This window comes from Thunnus thynnus, chromosome 9, assembly GCF_963924715.1.
Source record: "Thunnus thynnus chromosome 9, fThuThy2.1, whole genome shotgun sequence".
NCBI lineage: Eukaryota > Metazoa > Chordata > Actinopteri > Scombriformes > Scombridae > Thunnus > Thunnus thynnus.
Window position 1 is genome coordinate 24090591 of NC_089525.1, and position 22993 is coordinate 24113583.

Here is a 22993-nt window from a genome sequence, read left to right on the forward strand (position 1 = left end):
CTTTTTATGTTAACCAGTCTACCCATTTATATGTAGACTTGACAGTTCACTTTCTACACCTAGATAAAAACTAATGTAACTAATGTAGTTTAATATTGTATAAAGTCTTTATTAGAGAGGTGTTGATTTATTTTTTGTGTCAGCTGTAGTTTGTGGTACTGTTGAACTGTACTGGTTTATACTGAGGTGTTTCTAATATTTAGTCCATCTTCATTCATATAAATGGGATGGACAAACAGATTACATAAAAACTTATTAACCTTGCTGAGGTTAACATTTATTGCAGGGCTGTTTTATTAGACTACATTAGCTTTATTTAGGCCTACCTGTTAAACTAGCAAGTACAGGGGAAGTTTGATACTTTTAATAGTTTAATAATATTGAAATGGATTAGCCTACATTCCACATACATACCCGCTGTTTGTCTTCTTGGTACTCAAACATCAAGAGGTTAATACTCAGTCTGACAGGCCTTGTACAGTTAGGTGCACAAACATCACTATACATCAATGCAAGAAGTGCCTGTACCTCAACTATGTCATGTACCTCATTAGTCATTAACCAGTACACACTTCAACACAAACAGGACATTTCATGTCTTTGATACAGTAATCATGTGGGCTACGGGAACTTTTTTACTTAGAACCTGGGAAGACAGGTGTGCCCTTACACTACCTATCAAGCAATAAAAAGAAATAGAAACCCTAGAAACAGGTCAGATGTTAGAGGGAAATTTAATTCTAAAAGACTTCAGGCCAGAGAATTTATATTAGGAATTCTGTTGAATAAATATTAAATAGTAAAAACACATAAATAAGCAATAAATACACAATACATATAACAATTAATAAACAATCTTTTAAAAAAAGAGACCAAAGTCCCTTACAAAGGTATGCACAAATGAATACCTATGTGCCTATCCTCGCCATGTCCTTTTCTGGAGCTGACTTGAAACCAGCCAAGCTATCCAGGAACAGCATAGACATGCTGGTCCAGATGCTGCCCCAGGTGGAGCCATGAAAATTGAGGTGCTGGTCATTGTCCACTGACTTACCTGTGGAGCCTCGCACAGGGTAACTGCAGACATCTTTGCCATGCCACCAGCCACAGTTTGCAGGACTGTCCACAACGTTGTGGAGAAAATGTTGACCATCTTCCACAAGGCTACTCATTTCCCCAAACCAGAGGAGATGGAGGAGGTGGGGGCCGGCTTTGTTCGCCTTGCTGGCCATGAGGCATTTCACTGCACTGCCATCGATGGGTGCCACATCGGGATTCTTCCTCCCGCAGAGCCACAGAAGAAGTGTTATTAAATAGAAAACTTTTCCCCTCTATGATACTGTAGGGCATCTGTGATGCCAAGAGCACATTAATGGATGTGTACATTGGAAATTTAGGATCTGTACATTATACGTGTGTCCTACACAGATCCCTCATGTATCAACAGGGCCTGTATCCACCAGCGGGGTACTTTCTACTAGGAGATGGGGGATACCCACGCCTGCAGTGTCCCATTGCTATTACTACACCATAACGCCAGCCTGTAGCAAGTAAGAACACACACACACTCACAGCAAATTGTCACTTTGGTCATTTTGAAATACACCATATATTTTGTATGTGAATTTTAATAAACAGGCCAAGTTGAAGCCCATTACAACAGGCACCACGCAAGAGCAAGAAACATTATTGAGCGCACCTTTGGGGTCTTGAAAACGTGCTGGCGCTCCATCTTCTTGAGGGCCCTTCATGAGATCACCCCAAAGGTGACTGCTGCCTGTTGCATCCTCCACAACATTAGTGTGGCAGCAGGTGATATCCTGGAGGAGGAGGAGGAGGAGGAGAAAGGCCCAGGCGATGTGTGTGTACATATGTTGTATGTGTTCATTTGTTGCAATATTCTTTTTCTTGTTCTAATTTAAATTTAACTGCATGACTGTAAATAATTGTATACAACTGTAAAATACAGGACTTTGTAATTGTTTTGTTTTGTTGTAAATATACACAGTACACTGTTGCTTTCAAGAATGAATTGCCTGGCTTGAATTTCAAACAATATTTATTTAGAATTTATCAACCAGTTTCTCAAACAAAGACAAATATACTGTTGCTGCCCTTTCCCTCTCCTCCTCTCTTGCTATTGCCTCTCTCTCCCTCTCCTCATCCCTCTCAGCTTGTTCCCTCATGAAATTCAGAAGAGTCTGACTCTCCCTGGGCCTCCTCCCATGGGCTGACTGGCCCTGTCTTCTTCTGCAGAAGGGACATAGGCCAGTGTGCTGACTGTGCCACGTGTAGTGGCAGTCAGGTTTGGTGCAACAACCAGGGGCGGACTAATCGAGTGCTGCCCCTGAAGTGCAGCATCCATTAGACTGTATCACTGCCGGGTGGCAGCAGTCACACTACCGGCCTCTGCCCCTTTGCCTGTGGGTGGGTCCCTAAGCTCCTGAAAATAGGGTATTAATTACTATACTGTGAACCTGAATGTTTAAATGTATTCGCAGTCCCAAAGTACACCTAATTTCAAAGGACACTGTATTATCGTCTGTGTTAGGTTTCTTATATGGTCTGGCAAACTAAAGCTAAATAGTTTCTTTAAAAGGAATCTCGGGAAGGCTCTCTCAGTATATAATACTAAGCAGAGAGACAGATTACCTTGTATTTGTCTTTTAGTTCATTTCATTTCTTTTTCCCCTGTTTGGCAGTTGTTGCCAGGCCAGATGTGGCAACAAAGTCCCTAGCAGTGCAGTGCAATGCATTTGAGCTCTCAGCTTTTAAAAAATATAAAATTAATTTCAGATTTCTGCATTTTCAGCAATGCTTTGCGATTCATTTCAGCTGTCAGCAGTCACATGCATTTTCTAGTTCGTGTTACAGTCCTAATTCCTAATTATTCTAGTTAGCAAGGACTTCACAATGAAATGCTTAAATGACTTTTTAAATACAAAATATTACTATTTTTCTGACATACCAATACAATAGCTGCTTTCTGGTGAGTCAGGTGATTTAGGCCTCTTTAGTCCTAAATGTGCACCAAACACATGAATATGAACTTTTGATTAGTTTACAGCCAAGTAAAAATGTCAAATGTAATATGGGCAGTTTTAAAGTAGAGCTACAATGTTTACTTGATAAAGTTGATTGGAAGACAATTAATCAGCAATTATATTTTAATTTTATATAATTGTTTCACTATTTTTTTTTTAAGAAAAAATGCCAAAAATATGTTGGTTTCAGCTTCTCAAATATGCAGATTTGCTGCTTTTCTCTGTTATATCCCTGTGAAATGAATATCTTGGGGTTTGGGACTGTAGATCGGACAAAACAAGACATTTGAAGAAGTTCCTTTGGGCTTCTTTAAATGACACTAAAATTGGCGTTTTTTTCCTATTATTTAAATTTAATTTATTTGGTCTTCAAAATAGATGTGAAACTGAAAATGTTTGCTTACAACAACTGAAAAACTGAAATCCCTCCCTATGAAAAACTTTCAAGTTAAAGGCCAGTATCCACTTTAGATGAGGCAAACAGTCACTGAAGTAGCAGCGCTGGGGGAACCCTTGGGTACATGGATAAAAAATTAAACATTCAAGCACCAACACTATTTCAGCATACATCATACCGAGATTTCTATGAAGCTCAAGCAACCTCAGCACTGATGTTCCAGATGAGCCGAATAGTAAAGATACATGACAACGAATATAAGTTAACTTAAAATATATGATATATAGTGGGAGAACATTCTCAGCTGCCTCTCAGAAGGAGACTCTGAAACATCATCTTCCATTGGTCCTGTTGATGAATCTGCTACTGATACCACTTGCTTGTCACTCTCTGCCTTTATATACTCTGAAATGAGAGGGGGCAGGAGAGACTCATTACAATTGACTAGGCCTACATGACAAAGGACACTCTTACACCATCTTTTACAAGGGCATCACTTATAGCCTTCTGATGTGGATGCTTGACGTCATACATCCTTTGCTGTTCACCACTGAAAAATGATGTGATATTCTGACCTGAAGCAACTGGTGTGACATCTGACGCAGTGGAGGCACGGTACTGTGTGAACCCAAGGGAAGATGGGATACACACTTTAGCTTGCTGATGCCAAACTGTTTCAAGTCATCTTTCTCACAGCAAAAAAGTGTGTATGGCTATAACAATATGAAATAACAATATAAATTATACACATAGCTGTTTGAACCATTACCACTTAAGTTACATATTTGGTTATCTATATAACTAACATGCCAAATAAGTAGATTAACTAATTTAAGCTAGCTGGATAAATGAAAAGCATGAGAAAATAGACATCTTTTACTAGACTGACAGGACAGGGATTAATGAGCTAAACCTCATTTATTATTGACTTAATTATGTTACATGCTAACTAGCTGAGCTTTAACTCTGCTTCCCCTGTGAGTCTGTATGTTTATATTGTAGTTGTGTTAAGGAGGGTGTGATATCGTTAGAAGACACAGCCAGGTCTTACTGTTCAAAAGCTATGCATGCCTGTATTCAGATTTTGGCACGTCCAATGCTGCATATATTACCATATTTTCAAACCCAAAAACCTAACCAATTAGTCCCTAACCACGTTCATGCACGCGTGTGCATGTATGGGTCACCCAGCTTGAAACTGTGACATACCCGGACAAACTGGGACGTCTGTTCACCGCAGCATATAAGCAAAGAAAAATATTCACATATTTATAGTATGACATGTAACAGTTAACGTTGGCAAATGAATCAATTTTTGGTTGGATTAACATTACACATCATATTGTAACGATAGCTAACGTTTAGTATAGTTTAGTTTAGCTAAGTATGTGGATATTCTTCTGTGCACTGCTATAAAAAAAAAAAATTCTTGTAGCTTTCTACCAGTAACGCTAATTTATTTAACTTACCTATAAATTGCATTTGATTCCAGTGATATAATATCCCCACAACCAAACCGAATATCTTGGACCCAGTGGTTGAGTCACTTCAGTGGCTAACGTTAGCTAAAGTTAATGTTAGCTTAAGTTAACGTTAGCTTGTCATTTCAGCCAGCTGCTGCTGGAAATTATTCAAGCGATGACAAGCTCCTTTTTGGGTTCTCTCAATAACAGGTGTGTCACCATTACCGAGGAGCAAGTTCAGGTCAAACTGGGCGACACACTGGCTCAGCTTCGCTGAAGTTATGGACATGAAGGACCAACCCCAGTGTGTCAGCTCCGAACGCCTGCTGGCTAAAGAGGTCACAAAGTGTCAGCTCTGCCCTCTCTGCTGATAACACTGCTGACTCTGGAATAAGCCAGCACGTCACACTGACTGAACAACATGATTATTCATACCTAAAAGAAAAACTTTGTGGCCAGATGTGGCAAAATGAAAATGTGCACACCCCGAGCACGTCAGAAGACAGCAAGCCGGTCTGCCTCCCAGATGACGACCAGCTCAGAGCTGGTATTGCAGTATCTCTGGGACAAAGACGACAGGCCATGCGATACATCGCATGGTGACACAACTGAAGAAGAAATTCCATCACAAGTCTAAAGCTGAAAGCAGCAAGTCGATGGAGATTATCTTCAAGGATATTGACCAACTGTTAACAGAGGAGGACGGGGACATACAGGAAGACAAAGGCAGGAATGAGCTTTATGTATTTCCCAGATATAAAACACCTGCTGGCACCAATGTAGTGGTAATCACCAAAGAACTCACTGAAATGATTTACTGCTACATCAAATATGGGAACATGATGCCGGAAATCATTCCAGAGGCTATGAGGAGGAAGGCAGTGGCTGTTCCTCAGGTCGATGCTGCCATGTATGAGGACATACGCAAGAAAGTCCGCTGTTTCCTGGCTCTCATCAACTGGTGGCAGAAAACCCAGGCTGCCAGCCACTCTGACACAGTCATACTGACTTTACAACACCTTGAGTCACTGTCACAGACACAGTCAGCAGAGGTCAACGCAGAGGAGGACCACGTATCTGTGACATCTAGTGCAGTGGCAGCCTCTGAACGTGAGGAGACACAATCTTGATCTTCACAGGAAGTTGCAGCTCTGGCAGAGAGAAAAAAGCTGCCAGTCCTATTCCCTGTGGAGAGGCTGGTTTCTCAGCTGTACATCAAGGCCAAGGTGAACTGGACCGTATCGCAGCCAGAAGTCATCATCCGGCGTCTCTTCCGGAGGATATGGACTGAAGTCGAGGAAGCAGAATTAACAATAACCCCAGAAACATTTGGAAAAACTCAACAAGGCGTGTTCAAAGACCTGATGAAGGAGTGGGGCTGTGCAATGACTGTGCTGGTTTTAATGACTTTAGAGGTGCCAGCCATGGAAGAATTGTAATAAATCTGAAATGATATGTTTTTTGTGTTAACTCTATTAGATATATTCTAATATTCTATAACTCTTTTAGATTTATTTTTGTGTAATATTCCATCTTACATCAAACAGTCTAGCTAGATTCCTAATTCTGTTTTATTATTTAATTTTAATTTTATTAATTTATTATCTCCATTTTATTGATTTTGTTTATTGTGTTCTTCCATTTTCTTAGCTGTGGTGTCTTTTGTCATCTGCTTAAGTGCCACTGCACTTAAAATTCTGTACTGGTTGTTCCTTTAATTTGTCACCAGTCCGTATGTCTGTAAGTCTGTCTGTCTGTCTGTATGTATATACAGTATGTATGCATGTAAGTCTGTATGTTTACAGTATGTGTGTGTGTATATATGTATGTATATATATGTGTGTGTGTGTTTGTGTGTGTGTACGTTACACCTATAGAGTGGAAACTCATTCGAGGGGTGACATATTTTTGAAAATAATTTATTCTGAAAGAACAAATTAAAACACAGTGTGAGTCGGCTGATCTTCCGTGGCTTTACTGTTTGTACGTTAACTGCCAACTGTAATTAGTTGGAACAATATAATAATGCAAATTCAATATTTCAAAATACAGTAATTATGCATAAAGTAGCTATTTCCATTTAAAATCAATAGGCTAACAGAATCATCAAAAATATACATAAAATAGGCTATTAAAAATGATCAATTCTATATAAGAGCTTTATCAGTCTATTATCTACAATTATCTACAATTCTTATCATTTCCAGTATGAAACAATTATCTCATTCCTTCATAACTTCACTCAAAGAACAGTTACATCAATGATATAATTTCAATTTCAATTCAAATTCAATTCAAATTGCTTTATTGGCATGAACCAAAAACATGTTGTTGCCAAAGCAGTTTACAGAGGAATCATATATTACATATTACGTATACATATTAAATACATAGGTGTGTGGTCTATACAGTCAGGTTCTGAACCTGTCCGTACATTAAAGTCTTCACACAGAAGTATTTTACCTTTGGCTTGAAAGTGACATATCTCTCATTCATCCTCTCTATCTACATGTGACGTATTACAACCTACAACCCGTGAGCTGCCTGGTTGCCTTGGCAATGGTAAACAACAGCGCTGCTAATCAGCTGTTCGGGCTCTGGCTCTAACTGTCTACATTGTATAACCGTTATAAACAAAATGAAAATAAACGTTATTAACCGTTATAAACTGGAACTGAAAATAAACGTTATTAACTGTTAGAAGAAAATGAACAAAACAAAGAAAATATAAACCACAAAACACCACAAAAATAAATCTTACACATACATACATATAAGTGGAGTCAGGCAAACCTTACATCTGATACCCTTTGGCGTTTTGACAGGTTTAATTTAAAGTAACCGTAACCGGCAAGCTAGTGCCAACTTGTCCCACCAAGCTAGCGCAAATACCACTGATAACCTACAAACTACACACTACAATACATAAAACAGCACAATAACAATGAAAACAAGAATAAAACAATAAAAACAGTACATTAGATAGAAAAACCAAAAAACTGTATACACACTTACATGACATTTACCCACCTGAAAGAACAAATTAAAACACAGTGCGAGTCGGATGATCTTCCGTGGCTTTACTTTTGGTACGTTATCTGCCAACTGAAGAATGCAGCAGGCTCATACCTTATATACCCCCAGGTGGTCTCGTGCCTTTTTCACTCCAAATACCAATATGAAATATTAAATAGGGGGGGACGGGGGACGGTATGTATGTATATATGTGGGTATGTATGTGTGTATGTACAGTAAGTAAGTCTGTATATCTGTATATATGTATGTATGTATGTATGTAAGTCTGTCTGTCTGTCTGTCTGTATGTATGTATGCATGTGTACAGTATGTATGTATGTATGTATACATGTATGTAAGAATGTATTTATGTATGTGTACAGTATGCATGTATGTACAGTATGTATGTGCACTGGCGTCTGGTCATTAGCTAACTTGTCACCAGAGAAAACTGTGCAAACAAACAAGTGTTATTATTAATTCACAAATTATTATCTATTATAATTTATTATCTATGAATAAAGCATCTTGCTAAATTGCTAAATTGTTAAGATTTTAGTTCACGTTTATTGTTCTTTGACTTGCTGCTTCAGACTGCGTTCTCCCGATTCGTGTCCGCAGCAGGCCTACGGTGGCCAGCGTGGATGAGGGGCTAGCCCCATCCTCATGATGCAATGTGTATGTGTATTGTATGTGGGAAAATATTAATACGCATGCTCCATTTCACTTCATTTCATGCATTTCATGTTTCACAGTTGATTGGCTAAGCCTGTCACTCAGTCACTCAGACAGCCAACAAGTTAGACTAGTCACCAGCAAACGTAAATTTGAGAAAATGAACGAAGTGGATTACATACTGGAGCACAGTTTTGAAACCCCAACTTTGGAGGAGAAAGTGGAAATAAAGCGCATTGGAACCCACCAGCCACGGGATGTCACTATCACTCAAAGTGCTGGTAAAGTTAACCGCGGGTTTAACGTTGAGTGGCTTTCAAAAAAAAAAGTGGCTAACGGTTAGCTTACAGAAGAAGTCACTCTTCTGTTTTCCGTGTCTGCTATTCGGTAGAGATGGTACTTGGTTGAGAACGGGTGAAAGCATTTTAAAACATCTTTCTGAGAGGATTGCAAAACACGAGAGCAGTGGGAGTCATCTGGACAACGCTGTAAAATTGGGACTACTTGGGAAAGTAAATGTTGCTACACAAATTGACACTGCATACAGGTGCTCCATTGAGCAGCACAACAAACAGGCGGAGGAAAACAGGATAATAGTCGGATAATAACGTATATTAAACTCTGGAAAATGTGAAACAGCGCTTCGGGGCCACGACAAGTCAGTGGACTCGCTGAATCCGGGAACATTTAGGTGTATTTTTGAGACTATGTGTGAGGGGGATTTGAGGCTTCAGAGGCACTATGATGCTCAGCCCACATTCAAGGGGACATCCAGCACTGTACAAAATGAACTGTTAGACTGTATGTATGAAGTGTACAGGGAGGAGATAGCCAAGCAGGTGGAGGAGAAATCATTTGTCACCATACAGGCAGACGAGACTACTGATGTCTCTTGTAAATCACAGATGGTGGTTGTGCTATGATACATGTTGCCTGACAGAGTGTGTGATAGAAAGGTTTTTGGAGTTTGTTGAAGTTAAAGATAAAACTGGCCTCGGCCTCTATATGTGATTTGCTTCTCCAATCACACATAGTCTCCAATAGCATCAAGGCTGTGTTGGAACCACTGAAGCTGGGAGACAAGCTGATCGCACAGACTTATGATGGTGCAGCTGTAATGAGTGGGAACGTCCATGGGGTACAGACGCTAATGAAAGAGACATATCCACATGCCCAGTTTGTTCACTGCTATGCCCACCAGCTGAACCTGACCGTGCAGCAACTCTGTTCAGCAAGGATGTGCATCCTGAAGGTGTTTTTTGCAGATTTAACAGCTTTTGCCACCTTCTTCTCTGGCGCTCCAAAATGTGTAGCGACTCTAGCAGAGGCAACACAGAGACGCATTCCAAGGCCACCTGCTGTGTGATTGAACTTTGAGAGCAGAACTGTCAATGCAGTTTAGGAGAACCGTGCTGCGCTGCTCCAGTGTATGGAGAACATACACACAATCAGGATAGGATGAGGCCACCATGAGTGAGGCATATGGCCTGTCAAAGAAACTTCAGGACTCCAGGAAACTCCTTTCTGAAGCTGCTGGAATTCTTTTCCTTGCCTATGCCAGAAGTAGATGTTTTATACAACACTCTGCAAAAACGGAGCATCGATGCACCTGGGATTGGCAGTGCCCTCACCTGTTTCAAGGAGAATGTCCAGAATATACAGCTGCAAACTGATGAATTGGCCGCCACCACTCATGATGGAGCAGAGGAGCCAGGCCAACGAGTAACCAACACAGCACCGGTGATGAAGGAGGGATGTGACAGTGATCTCTCAGGTGGGGCAGAGGTTTTCACAGAGTGACCACCTGATCGCTGCAAAGCTGGTTGACAGCTTACTCTTCCCACAGTTTGTCCTGTCATTCCCTACATCTGAGCTTGACTGTGCTGTGAAACTATGGCCTATAGGAAACAAGGAAAAGTTAAAGATTGAACTGACCACTCTGTACCACCACACTGAGCTTCATACTGCCACACACACACACACACACACACTGGTGGAAGAAGTACTCAGATCATATACTTAAAAGTAGCAATGCCACAGTTTCAAAGTACTCCATTATAAGTAAAGTTCCTGCATTCAAAATCCTACTTAAGTAAAAGTAAATAAGTATTATAAGCTAAATGTAGATAAAGTATTCATTCTGCAGTAAAATGTCCCCTGTGACATTATTTTATGACATTATAAGATTGTTAATACTGATGCATCAATGTGTATGCAGCATTTTACTGTTGTTTTACTGTAATAACATACTTTATCAGGGTGTATTTAATAAAAAATCATCATAACAACTTCTAGGGCGACATCTGAGTCAGAGAGGAACTTTTCAAAATTGACGAGAATAAAAACTTTCACCTACAATACCATGGGACAGCCGCGACTCAACGCATTGGCCATGCTATCCATCGAAAGCCAGCGGATTCAGCAGCTACAGGACCTCAAGGTGATTGAGCAGTTTGCCCAGAGGAAAAACCGCCATGCCGCCTTTCTCTTCAAGTGAGCCCTCAGCTATGGTGAGTGAAAGCTTGTGACAGTGGTAATGTAACTTGTGTAATTGCTCTCCTTCTCTATCTCTCACTCACTCACTCGCTCACACACTCACTCGCTCACACACACACACACATGGACACACAAGGAGAGAGAGAGAGAGAGAGTGGCAGCAGGTTAGAGAGTCACAGAATGGGATAAACAGGGAGTGTCAGGGCAGGGAAGTTGCTGAGGCAGATGTAACAATATCTTCGTTATTTAGATTTAATTTAATTTAACTTTAATTGATTTTCAGGAGGCATATTGTTGTTAAATGCATAACTTTATGGGACATGCAGAATTTATGATTTTAGGAGTTTCAGTCTATTGACACCAACAATGGTTTATTCTGTAGTCACTTGTGCTTCATCTGAAACACTATATTGTCTCCTAACAGGTTGAGAAGACGAAGAGGAGACACGGCAAGGGTGTAAGGAGCAGAGTGTAAGCAGAGATGTTTTCAAGCCAAACAGCATTTCCTTTGTCACGTGGACTGTGCAACTCGAGTTGAAATTGGTGGACACTTGTAGCACACCCATCCAATTTTTCTTTTTTTTTTTTTTTGGGGGGGGGGGGGGTACTGCAGTACAAACAGAGAAAACATCTTGAAACTCTGCATCATTTTTGTGGCAGAACATCAAACCACAGTAGAGTAAAGCAGCCAAACAGCACACATTCTGTACCTACTTAAAACCACTAGAGGTCGCTGTCACAGCACACAACAGCCTATTTCTTCTGTTTGCAGGGTCACTTAACTCAACTGAGACCTGAACAATGGAAGAATCTGCTACTCTGATCACCTACTGTCAAACCACCACTGACCTTGTCAAACCACTGATTCCCTGGTCTTCTGATATTTTGTTTAAATTCTTCTATTTGAAGTTCTTATTCAATTAGCTGTTAAAAGTGTCCTCTGAAAATCAGCAATGTTTCATAAACACAACACAACAAACTAAAATGACTGTCTCAGAACTGTCTCCATTTTCTCTGTAATAGATTTGAATTTTCTCAATTATTTTGTTTTGCACAAAATTTGGCTGTGACTGATCTATTAAATACACCCTGATAAAGTATGTTATTACAGTAAAACAACAGTAAAATGCTGCATACACATTGATGCATCAGTATTAACAATCTTATAATATCATAAAATAATGTCACAGGGGACATTTTACTGCAGAATGAATACTTTAGCTACATTTAGCTTATAATACTTATTTACTTTTACTTAAGTAGGATTTTGAATGCAGGAACTTTACTTATAATGGAGTACTTTGAAACTGTGGCGTTGCTACTTTTAAGTATATGATCTGAGTACTTCTTCCACCAGTGTGTGTTTGTGTGTTTGATGGCTAATACAACACTGATCCATTTAAAATGGATAAACAGAATTCTAATACCAAAAATAAAGTTAACTTTACATCAGAATAAAATAAATACACAAACCAAAAAATGTGAATACATTCTGTGTGTGTCACAATAAGCAACATGTGACACAGATTGTTCCTGTTGCATTTCATAGAAAAGTCTGTGATTTCAGTGTTGGGAAGTAAATTGAATTTAATCAAATAATGTATTTAAGTATAATTTTGAGGTATTTTACTTGAGTATTTCCATTTTATACTACTTTATAATTTCCACCTCTTCTATTTTCTACATTTATTTGACAGCTTTAGTTACTTTTCAGATGAAGATTTGACACAATGGATAATATAACAAGTTTTGTTTCCAACCTTTTTGGCTTTTAATGTCTTACAAAAAGCAGTGTGTAGTCGGGGTCACATTTCAGACGTCTATGAGTTGTAACCAACTCCACCAAATAGTGATTTTTCCCTCTAAACTTCTTACATGGTTTCATTTCAATAAATGTTCAAATTATCCAATATTTCCCCAAAAATCAAAGATCAGAGAAAAGTCCAAAAACTGGAAGCAGATTTGTGTATCAGAGTTTTGTTTTTTCTTCTTTTCTCTCCCATTAATCATCTCACGACCCCTCAAATTTATCTGGTGACCCCTTGGAGGGGAAAACCCCTAGGTTGGGGACCACTGAACCGAACTAGCTAACTGTATATAAAGTAGCTCAAACTAGCTCCACCTCCAGCAGCTCCAACAGTAACATGCTGCTTACACACTGATGCTTCAGTATTGATAATCTAATGATGTCATATATAATAATATATCAGTCAGGGAGACCAAACCACTACTTTTGGTCTGCAGTTGTTACTGAGAGTAAAAAAGTCAAATCAAACTGATTTCAACTTTGAAAATCATTTCAGACTTTAAAAAGACACTAAATTCTACAGCACAATCTGCCAAAGGGTGCTGGAGCCGCTTAGCAACAGTTGCTGAGCAACAATCGCTGCTTTGGGGCGGGGTTTATGGAATGTGGCTCCTGTGATCTGTGACATCATAGAGATCAGTGGCTTTGCTCCTTTGACCATCTTTGATCTTCTTTGACCGTCTTTGATCTTCTCTGATCTTTTTTGATCCTGTGAAATACTGTACCCTTCATAGACCCAGAACCACATGTATATATCTCAATTCTGTCTATTCGACGTGTTTAACTTTTCACATTAGTACGTGAAAACTGAGCCCAGTGCAGTACACAGAGCGCATTAAGCATTAATCATCAAGCATCGAAGATAAAAAATCATAACAATCACCATGAATAGAACAGGAAACTCTTGCTCAAAGGAGATGCTGGAGATCACAGTTGAAATTTTTCGCCCGCCAATCCAAACCTTTGTTAACAGGATGACAGAGGACCAGTGGAATCTGTTGAAAAGCGGTTTTCCCGACAATGCCACCAAAATCTTTCTTGCTGAGCTGCTGCTTGAAATTATTCAAGCAGTGACAAACTCCTGTTTGGGTTCGCTCAAGAACAGGAGTGTCACCATTTCTGAGGAGGAAGTTCAGACAAAACTGGGCGACACACTGGGTCCGAGCTTTGCTGAAGCTCTGGACTTGGAGGACCAACCCAAGTGTGTCAGCTCTGAACGTCTGACAAACTTGCTGGCTAAAGAGGTCACAAAGAGTGTCAGCTCTGCCCTCTCTGCTGCTAACACCACCGAGTCTGGAATAAGCCAGCACGTCACACGCCCCAGCAGATTGAACAATATGATTATCCTCACCTCAAAAATGTTGAAAAGGTTTGTGAAAAGATGTGGCAAAATTAAAATGTGTACACCCCGAGCACGTCAGAAGAGAGGGAGCCAGTCTTCCTCCCAAATGACGACCAGCTCACAGCTATTTTTTCAGGATCTTTGGGACAAAGATGACAATGACAGCTGTCAGTCACAGGAGGAGGAGGAGCCACAATCTGAGGAAGAGCCACCACAAGACCCATTTGTCTTGCAGGATCCGGAGGACGAAGACGACAGTGACAGCTGTCAGTCACAGGAGGAGGAGGAGCCACAATCCGAGGAAGAGCCACCACAAGACCCATTTGTCTTGCAGGATCCGGAGGACGAAGACGACAGTGACAGCTGTCAGTCACAGGAGGAGGAGGAGCCACAAGCTGAGGAAGAGCCACCACAAGACCCATTTGTCTTGCCGGATCTGGAGGAAGAAGACGAGGAGGAGCCACAAGCTGAGGAGGAGTCGCCGCAAGACCCATTTGTGGTTGAAACAGCTAAAGTTGTCCAGGAGATCATTGAAAAAGCTGTTGATGACATCACAGAGCCTCTTTTCCAGGATGTAGAAGATTCTGAGTATGAGCTGCTGAAGTCTGAGACTTCTTCTGACATTGAGGTTGTGTCTAAGGACATTGCTAAAATGATTGCCAGTGAGGTCAAGACTTTAATTAGAGCATCCAAACATAAGGGCAGAGTGTCTCTGAAAAGAGCGAGCAGCCTTATAAAGAACTTCTTTGCAAAGCTCGTCGCCAAAGCGTCGATACATCGCATGGTGACACAACTGAAGAAGAAATTCCATCACAAGTGTAAAGCTGTAAGCAGCCAGTCGATGGAGGTCATCTTCAAGGGTGTCGACCATCTGTTAACGGAGGAGGACGGGGAGATACAAAAAGACAAAGACGGGAATGAGCTTTGTGTATTTCCCAGATATAAAACACCTGCTGGCACCAATGTAGTGGTAATCACCAAAAAACTCACTGAGATGATTTACTGCTACATCAAATATGGGAACATGATGCCGGAAATCATTCCAGAGGCCATGAGGAGGAAGGCGGTGGCTGTTCCTCAGGTTGATGCTGCCATGTATGAGGACATACGCAAGAAAGTCCGCTGTTTCCTGGCTCTCATCAACTGGTGGCAGAAAACCCAGGCTGCCAGCCACTCCGACAGAGTCACACTGGCGTTACAACACCCTGAGTCACTGTCACAGACACAGTCAGCAGAGGTCAAGGCAGAGGAGGAGCAGGAATCTTTGACACCTACTGCTGTGGCAACCTCTGAAACTGAGGAGACACAATCTCGGTCTTCACAGGAACTTGCGAAGAGAAAAGAGATGTCAGTCCTATTCCTCGTGGAAAGGCTGGTTTCTCGAGTCTATAACAAGGCCAAGGTGAAGTGGACCGTATCACAGCCAGAGGTCATCATCCAGCGTCTCTTCCGGAGGATATGGGCCGAAGTCGAGGAAGTAAAATTAACAATAACCCCAGACACATTTGAAAAACTCGACAAGGCCGTGTTCAAAGACTTGGCGAAGGAGTGGGGCTGTGCAGAGAATGTGTTGATTTTGATGATTTCAGAGGACCCGGACATGGAAGAATTCTTGACTTCCTCTTTCTGCCAGCACCTTGTGACGAAGAAAGGGAATGCCATCACCAGGTTCTTCTCTGCGATGGGAAGAGCTCTCTCCAGGACCTTCAGACGGACACACAGGGTTGGGGTTATGTAGGGGGGATGGGTAGCCTTCATCTTGAAGGGAAAAAGTGAGCCCGGATTACTTTTTTCCTTCAAGATGAATGCAGGGGGTTCTTTAGGGGGGTGTGTAGCCTTTATCTTGAAGGGAAAAAGTGAGCCCGGATTACTATTTTCCTTCAAGATGAAGGCTACCCACCCCCCTAAAGAACCCCCTGCATTCATCTTGAAGGGAAAAAGTGAGCCCGGATTACTTTTTTCCTTCAAGATGAATGCAGGGGGTTCTTTAGGGGGGTGTGTAGCCTTCATCTTGAAGGGAAAAAGTGAGCCCGGATTACTATTTTCCTTCAAGATGAATGCAGGGGGTTCTTTAGGGGGGTGGGTAGCCTTCATCTTGAAGGGAAAAAGTGAGCCCGGATTACTTTTTTTCCTTCAAGATGAATGCAGGGGGGTTTTTAAGGGGGGGGGGGTAGCCTTCATCTTGAAGGGAAAAAGTGAGCCCGGATTGCTTTTTTCCTTCAAGATGAATGCAGGGGTTTTTTAGGGGGGGGGGGGGTGGGTAGCCTTCATCTTGAAGGGAAAAAGTGAGCCCGGATTACTTTTTTCCTTCAAGATGAATGCAGGGGGTTCTTTAGGGGGGTGGCTAGCCTTCATCTTGAAGGGAAAAAGTGAGCCCGGATTACTTTTTTCCTTCAAGATGAATGCAGGGGGTTTTTAGGGGGGGGTGGCTAGCCTTCATCTTGAAGGGACAAAGTGAGCCCGGATTACTTTTTTCCTTCAAGATGAATGCAGGGGGTTCTTTAGGGGGGGGGGGGGGGGGGGGTGGCTAGCCTTCATCTTGAAGGGAAAAAGTGAGCCCTGATTACTTTTTTCCTTCAAGATGAATGCAGGGGTTTTTTAGGGGGGGGTGGCTAGCCTTCATCTTGAAGGGAAAAAGTGAGCCCGGATTACTTTTTTCCTTCAAGATGAATGCAGGGGGTTTTTAGGGGGGGGTGGCTAGCCTTCATCTTGAAGGGAAAAAAAGCCCTGATTACTTTTTTTCTTTAAGATGAATGCAGGGGGTTCTTTAGGGGGGTGGCTAGCCTTCATCTTGAAGGGAAAAAGTGAGCCCAGATTACTTTTTTCCTTCAAGATGAATGCAGGGGGTTCTTTAGGGGGGTGGCTAGCCTTCATCTTGAAGGGAAAAAGTGAGCCCAGATTACTTTTTTCCTTCAAGATGAATGCAGGGGGTTTTTGGGGGGGGGGGGTGGCTAGCCTTCATCTTGAAGGGAAAAAGTGAGCCCGGATTACTTTTTTCCTTCAAGATGAATGCAGGGGGTTATTTAGGGGGTGGGTAATCAATAAATTCAGTTCAATAAAAAACATTCAATAAAAGTGTTTAAATTCAATATCACTTTTCTTATCATTTGCAGTCAAAGCTCTAAATATTAGAAGCATGTTTTGTCTTGTTGTATTAATCATGTAATGTCATGCATTGTATTACGTTCTGTCTTGTCTTGTATCAATTCTTTTGATCATCTCAAAAAAAAAAAGAGTCTTCTTGCATTTTGCAATACATCTGATCTGGTATGTTTTTTGTGTTAACTCTATTAGATATACAATTTATTAAAGAGTGTATCTCCTGTACTGTTTTATTCAGTCCTGTCTTTTACAAGGTAACTTGTCATGTGTATATATTTATACTGTTGCCTTACCAACAGAAATAAAAATACAAACTGATCTGAAAACATTTAATGAAAAGGTGAAACATTGGCTGAAACAAAACCAAACCTGCGATCATTGACCTATGATCATGTCCATGTGCATGCACACATGCACATGGACATGTATACATAGATAGAGGAATAGATACATATAGATAAACATACATGCACTGATATAGATTATGCATGTATGTACATGGACACATACACCTATAAATACTATGCATATATATACATCATTGCCATGAATTAGGGAACATACACATGCACACACATATGCAACACATGTAAATTATGTGATGTAAATACTGTTGCGATTGAGAATGTCACTATTTATTATTTATTATATTATTTAATTAATGTATTTCTGGTAGTGATATGTTATGACTATTCTAAGTAAAAAAGCCTAACCAGGGACAGGGGTCGCAAATTAACCTTGGCTATAAATCATATATGCAACACATCTGTTTCATGTTATTTTAACCTGTTACAATGTTTTTTGCATCGTCCCTGAAAAATAAACTAATAAATAAATTTAAAAAAGTGTGAATTTTGAGGTACTTGTACTTTACTTTAAATTTCAGAGGGAAATATTGTCCTTTCTACTCCAATACATTTATTTGACAGTTTAAGTTTGTTTTCAGATGAAGATGTGACACAATGGATAATATAACAAGCTTTTAAAATAGAACATATTGTTAAAGATGAAACCAGTGGTTTCCAACCTTTTTGGTGTTTGACATCTCACAGAAAGCAGTGTGTAGCTGGGGTAACATTTCAGATGTCTATGAGTTATTAACAGCTCCACCAAATAGTGATTTTTCCCTCTAAACTTCTCACATGGTTTCATTTCAATAAATGTTCAGTCCAATATTCCTGCAAAACCGGACAGGAAAAGAATATATGGGCGTGGTTGTATGTATGTATGTATGTATGTATGTATCTATGTATGTACAGTATGTAAGTAAGTCTGTATGTATGTAAGTCTGTATTTGTACAGTATGTATGTATGTACGTAAACGAAACACAACAAACTAAAATGACTGTCTTAGAACTGTCTCCATTTTCTCTGTAATAGATTTGAATTTTCTCAATAATTTTGTTTTGCACAAAATTTGGCTGTGACTGATCTATTAAATACACCCTGATAAAGTATGTAATTACAGTAAAACAACAGTAAAATGCTGCATACACATTGATGCATCAGTATTAACAATCTTATAATGTCATAAAATAATGTCACAGGGGACATTTTACTGCAGAATGAATACTTTATCTACATTTAGCTTATAATACTTATTTACTTTTACTTAAGTAGGATTTTGAATGCAGGAACTTTACTTATAATGGAGTACTTTGAAACTGTGGCATTGCTACTTTTAAGTATATGATCTGAGTACTTCTTCCACCAGTGTGTATGTGTGTTTGTGTGTGTGTGTGTGATTAACTGTTGTGTATTTCCAGCTGTGGCTTTGAAGAAAATTAAAGAAAATTTCTCAATTAGATGGCTAATACAACACTGATCCATTTAAAATGGATAAGCAGAATTCTAATACCAAAAATAAAGTTAACTTTACATCAGAATAAAATAAATACACAAACCAAAAAATGTGAATACATTCTGTGTGTGTCACAATAAGCAACATGTGACACAGATTGTTCCTGTTGGTTTTTAATAGAAAAGTCTGTGATTTCAGTGTTGGGAAGTAAATTGAATTTAATCAAATAATGTATTTAATTATAATTTTGAGGTATTTTACTTGAGTATATCCATTTTATACTACTTTATAATTGCCACCTCTTCTATTTTCTACATTTATTTGACAGCTTTAGTTACTTTTCAGATGAAGATTTGACACAATGGATAATATAACAAGTTTTGTTTCCAACCTTTTTGGCTTTTATGTCTTACAAAAAGCAGTGTGTAGTCGGGGTCACATTTCAGACGTCTATGAGTTGTAACCAACTCCACCAAATAGTGATTTTTCCCTCTAAACTTCTTACATGGTTTCATTTCAATAAATGTTCAAATTATCCAATATTTCCCCAAAAATCAAAGATTAGAGAAAAGTCCAAACACTGGAAGCAGATTTGTGTATCAGAGTTTTGTTTTTTCTTCTTTTCTCTCCCATTAATCATCTCACGACCCCTCAAATTTATCTGGTGACCCCTTGGAGGGGCCCAACCCCTAGATTGGGAACCACTGAACCAAACTAGCTAACTGTATATAAAGTAGCTCAAACTAGCTCCACCTCCAGCAGCTCCAACAGTAACATGCTGCTTACACACTGATGCTTCAGTATTGATAATCTAATGATGTCATATATAATAATATATCAGTCAGGGAGACCAAACCACTACTTTTGGTCTGCAGTTGTTACTGAGAGTAAAAAAGTCAAATCAAACTGATTTCAACTTTGAAAATCATTTCAGACTTTAAAAAGACACTAAATTCTACAGCACAATCTGCCAAAGGGTGCTGGAGCCGCTTAGCAACAGTTGCTGAGCAACAATTGCTGCTTTGGGGCGGGGTTTATGGAATGTGGCTCCTGTGATCTGTGACATCATAGAGATCAGTGGCTTTGTTCCTTTGACCGTCTTTGATCTTCTTTGACCGTCTTTGACCGTTTTTGATCTTCTCTGATCTTCTTTGATCCTGTGAAATACTGTACCCTTCATAGACCCAGAACCACATGTATATATCTCAATTCTGTCTATTCGACGTGTTTAACTTTTCACATTAGTACGTGAAAACTGAGCCCAGTGCAATACACAGAGCGCATTAAGCATCAATCATCAAGCATCGAAGATAAAACATCATAACAATCACCATGAATAGAACAGGAAACTCTTGCTCAAAGGAGATGCTGGACATCAGAGTTGAAATTTTTCGCCCGCCAATCCAAACCTTTGTTAACAGGATGACAGAGGACCAGTGGACTCTGCTGAAAAGCGGTTTTCCCGACAATGCCACCAAAATCTTGCTAGCTGAGCTGATGCTTGAAATTATTCAAGCAGTGACAAACTCCTGTTTGGGTTCGCTCAAGAACAGGAGTGTCACCATTTCTGTGGAGGAAGTTCAGATCACACTGGGCGACACACTGGGTCAGAGCTTTGCTGAAGCTCTGGACTTGGAGGACCAACCCAAGTGTGTCAGCTCTGAACGTCTGACAAACTTGCTGGCTAAAGAGGTCACAAAGAGTGTCAGCTCTGCCCTCTCCGCTGATAACACCGCTGAGTCTGGAACCAGCCAGCATGTCACACGCCCCGGCAGATTGAACAACATGATCACTCACACCTCAAAAATGTTGAAAAGGTTTGTGAAAAGATGTGGCAAAATAAAAATGTGCACACTCCAAGCACGTCAGAAGAGAGGGAGCCAGTCTTCCTCCCAAATGACGACCAGCTCAGAGCTATTTTTTCAGGATCTTTGGGACAAAGATGACAATGACAGCTGTCAGTCACAGGAGAAGGAGGAGCCACAATCTGAGGAAGAGCCACCACAAGACCCATTTGTCTTGCAGGATCCGGAGGACGAAGACGACAGTGACAGCTGTCAGTCACAGGAGGAGGAGGAGCCACAATCTGAGGAAGAGCCACCACAAGACCCATTTGTCTTGCAGGATCCGGAGGACGAAGACGACAGTGACAGCTGTCAGTCACAGGAGGAGGAGGAGCCACAAGCTGAGGAAGAGCCACCACAAGACCCATTTGTCTTGCAGGATCCGGAGGACGAAGATGACAGTGACAGCTGTCAGTCACAGGAGGAGGAGGAGCCACAAGCTGAGGAAGAGCCACCACAAGACCCATTTGTCTTGCCGGATCTGGAGGACGAAGACGAGGAGGAGCCACAAGCTGAGGAGGAGTCGCCGCAAGACCCATTTGTGGTTGAAACAGCTAAAGTTGTCCAGGAGATCATTGAAAAAGCTGTTGATGACATCACAGAGCCTCTTTTCCAGGATGTAGAAGATTCTGAGTATGAGCTGCTGAAGTCTGAGACTTCTTCTGACATTGAGGTTGTGTCTAAGGACATTGCTAAAATGATTGCCAGTGAGGTCAAGACTTTAATTAGAGCATCCAAACATAAGGGCAGAGTGTCTCTGAAAAGAGCGAGCAGCCTTATAAAGAACTTCTTTGCAAAGCTCGTTGCCAAAGCATCGATACATCGCATGGTGACACAACTGAAGAAGAAATTCCATCACAAGTGTAAAGCTGTAAGCAGCCAGTCGATGGAGGTCATCTTCAAGGGTGTCGACCATCTGTTAACGGAGGAGGACGGGGAGATACAAAAAGACAAAGACGGGAATGAGCTTTGTGTATTTCCCAGATATAAAACACCTGCTGGCACCAATGTAGTGGTAATCACCAAAAAACTCACTGAGATGATTTACTGCTACATCAAATATGGGAACATGATGCCGGAAATCATTCCAGAGGCCATGAGGAGGAAGGCGGTGGCTGTTCCTCAGGTTGATGCTGCCATGTATGAGGACATACGCAAGAAAGTCCGCTGTTTCCTGGCTCTCATCAACTGGTGGCAGAAAACCCAGGCTGCCAGCCACTCCGACAGAGTCACACTGGCGTTACAACACCCTGAGTCACTGTCACAGACACAGTCAGCAGAGGTCAAGGCAGAGGAGGAGCAGGAATCTTTGACACCTACTGCTGTGGCAACCTCTGAAACTGAGGAGACACAATCTCGGTCTTCACAGGAACTTGCAAAGAGAAAAGAGATGTCAGTCCTATTCCTCGTGGAAAGGCTGGTTTCTCGAGTCTATAACAAGGCCAAGGTGAAGTGGACCGTATCACAGCCAGAGGTCATCATCCGGCGTCTCTTCCGGAGGATATGGGCCGAAGTCGAGGAAGTAAAATTAACAATAACCCCAGACACATTTGAAAAACTCGACAAGGCCGTGTTCAAAGACTTGGCGAAGGAGTGGGGCTGTGCAGAGAATGTGTTGATTTTGATGATTTCAGAGGACCCGGACATGGAAGAATTCTTGACTTCCTCTTTCTGCCGGCACCTTGTGACGAGGAAAGGGAATGCCATCACCAGGTTCTTCTCTGCGATGGGAAGAGCTCTCTCCAGGACCTTCAGACGGACACACAGGGTTGGGGTTATGTAGGGGGGATGGGTAGCCTTCATCTTGAAGGGAAAAAGTGAGCCCGGATTACTTTTTTCCTTCAAGATGAACGCAGGGGGTTCTTTAGGGGGTGGGTAGCCTTCATCTTGAAGGGAAAAAGTGAGCCCAGATTACTATTTTCCTTCAAGATGAATGCAGGGGGTTATTTAGGGGGGTGTGTAGCCTTCAAGTTGAAGGGAAAAAGTGAGCCCGGATTACTTTTTTCC

General features: G+C 41.0%; 1 protein-coding gene across 1 annotated transcript in view; it reads left to right on the top strand.

The window, feature by feature from the left end:
• The window catches only part of cops6 (COP9 signalosome subunit 6), a 130696-nt gene that overhangs the window by 92071 nt on the left and 15632 nt on the right, over positions 1 to 22993 (top strand). The gene's annotated exons all lie outside the window — the stretch shown is intronic.